We start from the raw sequence: 10,760 nt of genomic DNA, 5'->3' as shown, positions 1-10,760 counted from the left end.
GTGTGTGTGTGTGTGTGTGTGTGTGTGTGTGTGTGTGTGTGTGTGTGTGAGCATAATGTGGGGAAAGTACAGACAAACTGAACTCCTAAAGCACTGGCAGACATGGATTAAAACATTATCAAATTATTAATGCAGGGAAAAAAGACACATTTTCAGGTGTGAGAGTGGATGAAAAATGAAGTCTGGTGCATGAATACAGCAGAAAACATAGAATACATATGAGTATTATTTAAATATTATGGGAGGAGAATTCTGACACACACTTGGGAAATATTATCAGGGTTTTCTCTCTCTCTCTCTGTCAATCAGCTCATCTTGCATGTGTGTGCATATTTAGGTGTTTAGGGAATTCGGGATTGAGTGCTTTTCCATATGGTCCAATAAAAGCCGCTTCGACAGGGGCGAGGAAAAAGTACAGACTACAGACACACAGGAAGACAAAAGAAAACAGTCCTACACTACTGTTCAAAAGTTTGGGGTCACCTATACAATTTTTGTTGTGTTTTCCATTAAAAGTCACACTTTTATTCACCGAAAGAGTTGCAAAATGAATAGAAAATATAGTCAAGACATTGACAAGATTAGAAATAATGATTTTTATTCAAAATAATCATTTTGCCCTTCAAACGTTGTTGTTTTCAGCTGTGCTAACATCATTGCACAAGGGTTTTCAAGGGTTTTCTAATCATCCAATAGCCTTCTAACGTGATTAGCAAACACAATGTACCATTAGAACACTGGAAATGGGCCTCTATACACCTATGTACATATTCCATTAAAAACCAGACGTTTGCAGCTAGAATAGTCGTTTACCACATTAACAATGTATAGAGTGTATTTCTGAATTCATTTATTGTTATATTCATTGAAAAAAAGAGCTTTCCTTCAAAATAAGGACATTTCTAAGTGACCCCAAACCTTTGAACGGTAGTGTATACTTTATACATAAAGACAAACGTCTAATCTAGAACTTGGCGTGTCAAGAGGCTTCTGTTCTGTTTACATTAAACTCCTCATGTTCGACAGCACTGTGGGTGTTTAACGTCACGTCAGGCGTTTGAATGTCAAATCCATCACTCCACATTGTTGTTTTTATCTGTTGCAGCCATTATTGTTTCTCTGAACAGTATTTTCTTTTTTTTTCCCCCCATCATGACAATCATCTTCATTACTGATTAATGTAACGCACTTTTCTCTTCTTTGCAGGCCGTTCAGAACTCTAGCTGCTGCAAGGCTGTGTGTAGGTCAAACAGAGAGTTTGTCCTTGTCTCTCTTCCCTGGCTCACTGTTACATTTAGACTCCGGTTCTCTTTACCGAAAGAGCACGACGTGTTTAGGGTCCCTTCCGTGTAACGTCGTCCTCACTCAACAGCTCTCTGTGGTTAAAATAAGCACATTTTTTGACGTCTGTCCCAAACAGCCACTTAAGGACTCATATAGAGGTCGAGCTTTTTTGGGGGCCTTTGACAGATCTGCTGACTCTGTCAAAGTGTGACTCTTTCAACTTAAAGCTAGACTGAAAGCAGGGCTCTCAAACTCAAATAAGGATATCTAGGCTGGCCAGTAGGGGGCCAGTTAAGTAAAATATTTATTTATTTATTTTTAATTAATTTTTGGGGAAAAGCAACTGTTCAGCAGCAGTGGATTTGCAGAATTTCAAAATAAAAGTGTCTGTGTTGATATGGACTGATATATAGTTCACAATTAAAAGCAGGCAGACTTAATTAAAATGATTTGATATTAAGTGTTGGGTCACATGAAATTAATTGGAGGGCCACATAATGACCCTCGAGCCACAAGTTTGAGACCTCTGGTCTACATTAAGTGCTGCTGTTTGCAGGTAGTGAACACATAGAATTTCAAAGTAAAATAATTTCCTATAAATAAAATAAAAAATAGTTAAGCAAATAATAACATATATCCACCAAGTAAAGACACTGTTCTCAGTCGAAATGCAAGCCTGACCGAGGGCTTTACTGTTCCTCACTGTACCGTACTGTGCCAAACCGAACTGTACCAAGATGGAAACCCGCCGTTGCTTGACAGAGCCCTTTTTCAGATGAAGGATGCGGCAAACGAATCAGGTTACATCGTTTCTGCTAAACAGAGGCAGTTTACTAACATCAGCTACAACAACAATCTTACATATGTTACATATGGCAGCTTTACGCCTTCAATTGAACATATATGTAACTCTCTTTCACTCTCTCTCTCTCTCACACACACACACGCAGCAGACTTGGTAGTTAACCTGTGGCGTTTGGAGCAGTGTGCAAGCAAAGTACTTTCCATGGTTTTGTTTTGCTAGTGAGTAATCACAGGCTAATTATGAAAAGCCAGAGGAAGTTCACTTCTGAATTCATAAAGGCACTTCACCGCTCCGTCCAGAAAAACGTCTCAAATAACTCAAACATGGAGTCAAAAATTTAGATGAAATATGGCCTCACACACACACTACACACACACACACACACACACACACACACACACGGACAATACATAACCATATCCAATTAACACTCTGAAACCAATCTGAGTTTGGTGGGCAAAACCGAGTAGATAGTCGTTAATGGCATCCATGTTGTTTTAAGAGGCTGCATGTCTTTATGTGTGTGTGTGTCTGTGTGTGTGTGTGTGTGTGTGTGTATGTGTGTGTGGTAGTGTGCATGTTGACGGGAGTCTGGTGACTTGGGCCGCGCATCAAAGGGCCGCAGAGAACCCGCACGGCATCTGGGAGCAATAACGCTGCTTCTAACCCTTCATTACCACAAAGACTGGGCCCTGGGTGGCAGCCAACGGCAATTTTCACAACCCTCCTCCTCACCTCCCTCCGTTTTTCTTTCCCTCCATTCTTCTGCCATTCCCCTATTGAGTTCTGACTGAAAGGGGGGAGAATAAAAAAAAAAAGAAAAATTAAACACAGAGAGCGGTTCTGTAACTCTTACATGATGGGGATGTGGAAAGACGTAAGGAGAATGAGACTCAGTGGGTTTGAGAAAAAGCCTCTCGAGCATCTGCACTTAAGAGTATTTCAGTGCTATTAAACAAATCCATAAAGAGCTTTTATCAAACATGTTTGTTATAAAAAAGAAAAGAAAAAAAGAATTCAGTTTGGTCAGTGAGTAATATGTCTTGGAGGAACAGCAGACGCAGCATTCAATGAAACTTAATTTTATTTCAACTAAAGTGAAACCACATGCTGCCAACATTCGAATCAGCAACGGCGAACAATTGAGAGGGGAGAATGACCACATGGGAACAGATAGACTGCGTCTATTCTGAGACCTTGTGTAAAAACATGGTTAATCATGACTCACTCAGCTACAAAGCTGAGTAATGATTCTCATAACAAATCAGCCTGGACCACTGTCCTCACTTTCTAGTAATTAAAGCTGCCATCTGTAACTACCGGTGATTTATATCGTTATTTATCTTTTTGTGTTGTTATTCTGCCTCTGTTTTTGTCTTCGTGAACAGAAATGATGTAACATGTAACATTATGTTTATGCCGCGTCCTTACATCTGAAAATGGGACTGCCATTGAGAGAAAGTGGAAAGGTCAAAGGTGAACAGGAGACCTGAAACTGTATTTTCTTAACACGGCTGCCAGAGCGGGAAAAACCTCTTCTAGACAGAGTAAAATGATGCTGTCTATGTTCCACAGTGTTTGACTGTGTTACCAACTACTGTCAATGAAAAGTAACTCAAGTTGCCCTGAAAATACACTAGACATCACAAGAACACGTCTTGTTTTTACCGATTTTACACACAGGGGTGCAGAAAAAAGTTGTCAACACTGTTGTCTGGTCTGTTTGCTTTATGAAAACTTTTATAGTCTTTCTTTATTTCCCTTTCTTTCTCCTGGCTCGATTCATTCTGCCTCCGTTTCTGTTATTAATAGCGTGCACAACTTCTTCTTCTCTGTTTATGGTGTAGCGTTACAGCGTCATAATGGCATATGCACCACAGCATTTTTTAGTAATTTCCTGAAACTATGCTGCCTTAAACCTAACCCTTCTTTTTTAAACTGCAAAGAAATATATCGTTTAAGTTTCATGCCATGTCCGTGTGGATGTAGCCAAAGGGAGCGCTTGTGTATACAGCAGCAGCCCAGAGGCAGGTGGGGGCACAATTTTGTAAAACTGCAAAATGACTTTTGAGCAGTAGAAATCACTTTTGAAACTGAATTTTCCACTGTCATATGCCAACCTACATTGATGTTCAAAAGTTTGGGCTCACTTAGAAATCCTTATTTTTGAAAGGAAAAGCTATTTTTTTCAATGAATATAACATTAAATGAATCAGAAATACACTCTACATTGTTAATGTGGTAAACGACTATTCTAGCTGCTTTAGAATCGCGTTAGAAGGCTATTGGACAATAGGTTATGATTCGGGTGAGAAAAACCTTGAAAACCCTTTTTGCTGGTTCTTTGACGGGAAAATTAATTATGTTGGATAAAAATCATTATTTCTAACCTTGTCAATGTCTTGACTATATTTTCTATTCATTTTGCAACTTTTTTGATGAATAAAAGTATCACTTTTAATGGAAAACACAAAAAAATCTATATAGGTGAGCCCAAATTTTTAGAAAGATAGTGTATCTCCAGCTGTCTCTCTTTTCTAGTGCACTGTTGCCGTCTTCTGTCCTAAAAACACAAAGAGTCTTGTGGAGCTGATAGTCTTAATCAACACTGTGTGAACTTATCTGACAGCGGTTTGAATGTAACAGACATTTGTTTGCATTTAAAAAGTTATGCACTACAGCTTTAAAGTATCATGTAACCGGATGACATATCTAATCTGACGTGTCCACTTTCATTAGTGAAGGAAATACTCTGGCTGTTTTTTTGTGTGTGTGTGTCATTACAAATTAAAAGATTAATGACTTTATGGTTTATTTGGATGCTAGAACATTTCTGTCCAATCACGTCTGATTCAGCCGTCATCATTTCTTTTATTTTTTTAAAAGTGACAGCCTCCGCGCTCGGCTCGGCTCTTCCTGTGGGAACGAGCACAAACAAAAATAAACTTCTTTGACGGCGAGAGGAAGCGTGGTGTCTGTCCACATGACAATGACACATTCAGCCAGCAGTCCGGCTGCACGGCTGCATGCCAGTTAGCGGGTCAGTGATACCTTCCTGTCTCGCGGCTAATTGCTAGGCAGTTAATGATCTGATCTTGCTTTACTTCTTGCAGGAGGTCAGTATAACAACCTTGGGGCTAGCCAGGACATGTGATCAATCATCGGTGACCACCAAAGAGTGAAAGGAGGAGGAGGGAAGGACGGAGGGAGGGAGGGAAGGGAAGGGAAGACCCCATTCTCCTAACCACATAAACACATGTGAAAATCCCCACACGTCTCGAGACTCTTGTCTGATGGAGGGAAACGCTGTGTGTAACCTGTGTCTCTTTGGTGTCTGTGCAGTCTTCACACACACAGGGGTATATAAGCAATAACAGCTATGATAGGTTACACATTTCCAAGTCCCCTATGGGGAAATAACACATCATAGTGACACATAGGCCTGTCAATAATTCTTTTACACAATCTACACTACCGTTCAAAAATGTGGGGTCACATACACAATTTGTGTGTGTTCTCCATTAAAAGTCACACTTTTATTCATGAAAATGAATAGAAAATGTAGTCAAGATATTGACAAGATTAGAAATAATAATACACCTATGTACATATTCACATTAAAAACCAGACGTCTGCAGCTAGAATAGTCGTTTATCGCATTAACAATGTATAGAGTGTATTCCTGATTCATTTATTGTTATATTCATTGAAATTCCTTCAAAAATAAGGACATTTCTAAGTGACTAACAGTTTGTGAGATTAATAGAGCCATATAACAGTCTGTTGACCGTCAGCACTCTATAATTCAAACCCAAGAGCGTATTTACTCGTGTAGTGTAGTCAATTTATGCCTAACTACCCAGTTCAACCTAAATTAACTGCTACACTACTTTTTTTTGTTGTAGTAAAATAAACTGCCAGAATATAAAAGTGTGAACGACTGGTGCTACAAATTACAAACAGGGTGTGTGTGTGTGTGTGTGTGTTTGTTTGAAAGGCGTGATTTTATGGCAGGATTGTGCCAGAGCTCTGTAGTTCCAAGGGTGGAGATTTTCATTATACAGTAAAAAAAAAAAGAAAAGAAGTGACTCTTGAAATTAAACCTAACCTAAATATAAATACACACAACATGGAAAGTTATCAACCACAGAATACATTTGTTACATACTACCACACAAACACACACACACTCATTCTAATTGACTGTGACTTCCTTTTGTCTGTCCACTCTCTTTTGTATTAACACTCTGCTGTAGATACGCAGAGAACAATCAGCCCAAACGATAAATCACACAAAGGAAAACACACGCATTCGTCACTTATCTCATCAGTCAGAAAGAATAAACATTTAATTATCCACAAATTATCCTGGCTCCCTTGGACCACACTATGGTCATCACTCAGCTCTTGCTCCTCTGTTATAATCACGGACAACAATTTCCCAGTGAGAGTCAGAGATTTATTTTTCTCTGTTTTTTTTTGAACAGTTGTTTTAAAAGGTCAAAGGTCTCATGAAGTTCTTTTTCTTATCTTCACTAAACACTGTCGTCATTTTCATTGCCAGCTCTAATTTATTAATCATCCTTTACACTTGACAGTTGGCGAAAGCCTTTTAAAACTCACCACAGATAAGGAAAGACGGTCACGTTGACTTACTGACTCTTCCGTTAGGAATAAAACACGGACTTTTAGAATTAGAATAAGATGCTTTATCCTAAAGCAATGTTAAATCTTTGTGTTTTGGTGTTAGACGACCTGTTTTCTCATTCGCCGTCTTTCGACCCTGCACTAGCTCACCCACTGTAGCCTCTTATTCATGAGAATGATAAAAATGTTCTCATCTTACGCTGCCAGAAAGAGAATCAGCACACTTCCCAAACTGAGTATCTTATTTCTGACACTTTGACCACACCACTATCTTTTTGGAAAAATAGTTGTCGGTCTCTTGGTTTCTTGTTTCAGCGGGCGGGCGGGCGGGCGTGGGGGAAACAGCCGCGGGCGTTATTTATGAGATTCCGCACGTTATAGCCCGAGAAGCGTGGAAACTATTTTGCCGTGTTATCTCATTACTATTCATGGAATTAGTTGAGAGACTTTGTAAATAAAAAAAAGACATCAGGTGAGGACACTTTGTTGTACACACTCCTGTATGAATCGACACACAAAAGCCTCACCACAACAACAAAAAGGTGCAATTATACCTACAAAGACTGACAAAGTCATTCTTTTTTAATGCAAAAATACAACGAGTATGAACACAAAGTCAGATAAACTGTATGTGTGTGTGCATACTTTCCCAGTATTTCTGGCTTTACTGATTAATAGTTTGAAAAGGAAGCTGCCTGCCTGGTCATCCAAACAGTGGAAACAATGTTGGTGCGACCGCAGTGCTTCCCCCACCCACTCATTAAAATTTATTTCTTACAAACCATGAGGCCAAAACCTAACTGCAACAGTAATCCTGTGAGTGAGGATTTGATTTGTGTCATTATCTTCTCTTTCTCATGGTTCCTGCAGATACATTTATATTTTTCTGGCCCCCGTTCTTTTACCTCCTTTTTTTGCCCCACACATTTCTACGTTTCCCCCCCTTTTTTTTTTAAATCTCCGTTCTTCTTTTCACCTTTTCCCCCCTCCTCATCCCTCCATCCCTGCCAGTATACTGCTGACTGGTGTCTCCAGAGATCATGCCTGCTTTGATTTGGAGCTCAGGTTGGAGCTCAGAAACCGTAGCTTAAACAAACACACGGCCTCAGCCACCTCTGCACGCACACACACACACACACACACACACACACATGCACACACACACACCTGGAATCACTATTGCTGATTACTCCAGACTGCCAGAGGAATGAAACCAAAACAGGAATGTGTGAGTGTGTGTGAAATGAAGGTGAGCACAGCCAACGTAGCCAACTACTTTGACTCTTAACTGTGAATCACACAGACTTTTTTTTTTCCTCCTTGTTCGATCAAACACACAACTGCTCCTCGGCTCTGGTTCTGATTTACCAGTTGTATGTCACCCCCTCCAATCAGCTCCACCTCCTCCTCCTCCACCCCCCTCTCCGCATGTGTGTGTGTGTGTGTTGAGAAGGCTGCAGAGCTGCATAAAGGGCTCTTTATTCCAGTCGGACAGGGAGAGGAAATCAGCTTTAGAAGTAAAAACAGAGGGAGCAAGAGAGAGAGAGAGAGAGATGGAGACCACAGGGCTGCACATCTGGAGTTATTACAAGGCTTCCTCCTGCTTGCCAAGAAAACGCCGACATTCCTGCCCTCTCTACAAAGACCATGGAGCCTCTGCTCTCCTCCAACCTCACTCCTACACAGAGATCCATCATCCGAAAAAAAAAACACACATGCACCAGAAGTAGACACATGCACAGACACTGCATGGAAGGCGAGAACATGCACATGCTTATGAACAAACACTCGGATTTCCACCACTTGAGAGGACAAGCGTCCTCCCGTCTGCCCACATGCGCGTCCACTAAAAAAAGCGCTCCATTCCCTCGCCCGGCCAATCCACACGCTCCTTTTCCAAACTTAACGGGCACACATGCCAAATGAATGTGTCTCACTTCCTGTTCACCTTTGACCTTCCACTTTCTCTCGAAAAGTCAGAGAAGAAAGAAGGAAAGCAAGAGAGAGAGAAGGAGGGAAGGAGGGAGGGAGGGGGAAAAAAGCCAGACAGAGGGAGGGGAGAGAGGAAGAAGAGAAGAGGAGAGAGGAAAGGAAAAATGGGGGGCCGGCAAACTCCTCCTCCTTCTCCCTCCATATCTCCTCTCTCTCATTCCTTTTTCTCCTTCTGTCTCCTGAAGGGGAAACTTGGTGGCCAGTCCTTTGCCACGTTGAGCTTCCAGCCGGTTCATCTTGCTTGTTACTGGAGCATCTTTTCTTTTTTTTCTGTTTTTTTTTCGCCTTCCCGCTCTCGGAAGCAGAAGTAAAGTTTGCGGCCGCTCTGAACGAAACAACCGCCGTCGGGAGATGAAGTGGCTGCTAATTAGAGGCCGAGACACAATATCAGCAGAGAGGAGGCAGAAGAAGATTATCAAGGTCACAGGTATCTCCTCCGACAAGGAAATACATCTTTCTTTTCTGTAATGATGTGTGTCAATGATAGTTTACAGCAGGAGCTGCTGAGTGAGAGCTGAGCGCAACTATTCTTTAAAATGTACTGACCAGGAACCAAGAATCTTCTGATGTTCTTAACTTCTAATAGAAACATCTCACTTTTTGTTCTGGCTTATATTTATTTATTTTAGGCCCAAGGGTCAGACAGATCACCTTGTGTAGTTACTTTAATATTTGTCTTTTCTGCTTTAATTTAAAGTAAAGCGTAGCTTTATCTTTAGTTTGGGAAGAGTTTTAATCGTAATACAAGGACATATACACAAAATTCACTGAATTAATGATTTATTTTTTTTGGTCATCATTTTGTGGTCCATTCAGAATTGCTTTCTGCATGCTGCGGTTTTCCCTTGCAGAAGTTGATGAGGAATGCTGCGTCTCACAGCAGGAAACAGGAGGGAATGTTGCTGAATGTGCCAATCAGTGTCTGTCACCTCTGTCTAACCTCTCTTTACCTCCTCCTCCTCCACCACCACCACCACCTCCATCCATCACTCACATGCGGTTTCTTCTCCATCAGCCTGATCAGCACTTTGCTGAAGTCCGAGCAGGAGGAGCTGCTGCACTCAGGGAGTCTGCTAATGGATTCACAGTGAGTAGAGTTTGTGTAGAAGTGAATGTATGAAAAAACAGCTTCTCCACAGTCTCCTTCAGCCGCCCAGCTCGCCTGCCCAGTGTTCAGACTACCTGTTCAGGAAGTAGTGGTTGTACAGTAGTCTGCACATTGGTTAGGCTGGCTGGGGAAACACGGGACACCACAAAAAGACAGAAAGAGACAGAGAGAGAGAAAGAGGGCATCTACCGGGCACAAGCACATCAGGCTGTGGGAACACGCAGCACCACCCCTCGCTCATCTGGACAAGGCCTAAATAAAGCAACCAGAGGCCCCACCACAGAGGCCGGGCCCTCGTCTGGCTTGAATTTATGAAAGACTGACACATTATTCTTTCATCTATAAAAAGACACAAAGTTATTGTTTAAATATATCTCTTTTTTTTCTTTCTATCTTTTCTTTTGTTGTAGAGCTAAAATTGTAAATGTAAAATTTAAAAAAAATAAATAAAGATGTTTTGAACTCAACCTGAATGTGCTGAATGTTTCTTTTTCAGAAGGTTTCACGGTGTGGGGAAAAGAGGAAAATGACACAAACATGGAAGAATATAAAGAGATCATATAAATATATATACGCGGTGGTTGAATGGCATTCTCAGCATATTGTTTATTTTTCTACCAAACCAAAAAAAGATCAACCGCACGGATGAAAAAAACCGAGTCAAAAAGATAAGTAAAACATGGAGTAAACCCCCAGCGTCACACTGAAAATGTACAATTACGTCTCTGCCTTCCCTGCATCAATTTGTGGCAGCTTTACCTCAAATGACCATGTAACGTGCAGAGCGGCAGGAAGCCACCCTAGAAAAATGTTGAAAGAGCAGCCACTCTGTCATTGTCTGTTCGCCAGTCTTTGTATAGCAGAAAATGGTTTTTGCGGGCCTTCAGTGTTTGTAAAGTGACGTCATGTGAAACTTCAACGCGC

The 10,760-nt window shown here is 41.0% G+C and overlaps 1 protein-coding gene across 1 annotated transcript in view; it reads right to left on the bottom strand.

The window, feature by feature from the left end:
• The window catches only part of dnm1a (dynamin 1a), a gene marked incomplete at both ends in the record, with an annotated part of 49,381 nt that overhangs the window by 6,822 nt on the left and 31,799 nt on the right, over positions 1 to 10,760 (bottom strand). The window lies entirely within an intron of this gene.

The sequence above is a fragment of the Microchirus variegatus genome (assembly GCF_963457635.1).
Source record: "Microchirus variegatus genome assembly, chromosome: 16".
Lineage (NCBI taxonomy): Eukaryota > Metazoa > Chordata > Actinopteri > Pleuronectiformes > Soleidae > Microchirus > Microchirus variegatus.
Note: the sequence above shows the minus strand (reverse complement) of the source record. Positions and strands in the feature narration are given on the sequence as shown.